Source organism: Arachis stenosperma, chromosome 3 (genome assembly GCF_014773155.1).
Source record: "Arachis stenosperma cultivar V10309 chromosome 3, arast.V10309.gnm1.PFL2, whole genome shotgun sequence".
NCBI lineage: Eukaryota > Viridiplantae > Streptophyta > Magnoliopsida > Fabales > Fabaceae > Arachis > Arachis stenosperma.
The window spans coordinates 134,079,488-134,081,389 of record NC_080379.1 but is presented as its reverse complement, the minus strand read 5'-3'; positions in this window follow the sequence as shown (position 1 = coordinate 134,081,389).

Below are 1,902 nucleotides of genomic sequence, written 5' to 3'. Positions count from 1 at the left end.
TTTCTAGCCCAAGTGTATCTTATTTTTATCACGAATTATTTTCCTTGGTTAACAATAGTTGTACTTTTACCAATAGCCGGGGGTTCCTTAATATTCTTATTTCCTCCGTCCCTCGGGACCAACAAGGGGTAGTACAGGAATATTCACCTGTTGTCCATCGACTACCGGTATAATACTCTATAGTGGGCATGAAATTGGAGCACAAACCAGAGGCATCTTTTAAGCCCCAAAAACACCAACTGGGCAGCATTTCACCATGGGCCTCAATTGGATCACTTCTCTCTCAAGTCCACTTCAAAGCTCAAGCAAGCAAGCCCAAAATTGTCAACCAATCAAGGCCACAAGAAGCATCTAGAATAGGAATTTTCATTTAAGTGTAATTTGCTTTCATTTTGTAATTTAGGAGAGCCTATATAAAGGCTTTAGTTTTTACATTCAAGGAAGGCTAGAGGGGGGATAATTGAAGGAAGGGGGAGAGAGTGAAGACCAATTCGAACTTCTGTGAATTGGCACACTCCAAGGGGAGTGGGTCTTCGTACCCCTCCCCTCAACCACTCTTCTTCCTTTTCTTTTCTTTTCTTTTTCTTAGTAGTAGTTTAATTCTAGTTTGTAATTTTCATTTATGAATTTTGAAGTTTTAATTTTAGTTTTAATCTTCATCTTTACTTTCTGCACTTTTCTTCTTTTCTATTTTGGTAGAGCAATGATCAATGGTGGACGAAATTGTGATCCATGTTCTAACTATTTGTATGAAATCATTATTATGGCACTGGTTGATCTCACAACTCCGTTCAACTAACCAGCAAGTGTACTGGGTCGTCCAAGTAATAAACCTTACGTGAGTAAGGGTCGATCCCACAGAGATTGTTGGTATGAAGCAAGCTATGGTCACCTTGTAAATCTCAGTCAGGTAGATTAAATGGGTTTATGGTTTCGAAAATAGAAATAAGAAAATAGAAGATATTAAAGGGATAGAATACTTATGCAGATTCATTGGTGGGAATTTCAGATAAGCGCATGGAGATACTGCATGGCTCAAGGACGCCTGCTCTCCTACTGCTTCAACTCAATCCTTCTTACTCCTTTCCATGGCAAGCTGTGTATAGGGGTTCACCGTTCGACGATGGCTACTTTCTATCCTCTCGGGAAAATGGTCCTCTGCGGCTGTCACTCGCATGGCTAATCGTCTGGAGGCATCACCTGGCCGAAGGCTACATCCCATCCTCGCAGTGAAAACTATGCTCACGCGCTCTGTCATAGCACGGCTAATCACTGGTTGGTTCCTGTGCCTACTGGAATAGAATCCCTTGATTCTTTTGCGTTTGTCATCACGCCCAGCACTTGCAAGTCTGAAGCACGTCACAGTCATTCATTCCCGGGATCCTACTCGGAATACCACAGACAATGTTAGACTTTCCGAATTCCCAGGATCCTACTCGGAATACCACAGACAAGGTGAGACTTTCCGGATCCTCATAAATACCGCCATCTATCTAGCTTATACCACGAAGATTCTGTTGGGGAATCTAAGAGATACACATTCAAGCTCTGTTGCATGTAGAACGGAAGTGGTTGTCAATCACGCGCGTTCATAAGTGAGAATGATAATGAGGGTCATATAATCATCACATTCATCATGTTCTTGGGTACGAATGAATATCTTGGAATAAGAATAAGAGAGAATTGAATAAAAGAAAATAGAATTTCATTAATACTTGAGGTACAGCAGAACTCCACACCCTTAATCTATGGTGTGCAGAAACTCCACCGTTGAAAATACATAAGTGAAAGGTTCAGGCATGGCCGAGAGGCCAGCCCCCTAAAACGTGATCAATAGCCTCTTAGGATGAAGAATAAAACAAAGCTGAGACCAAAGATGTCTAATACAATAGTTAATTGTTC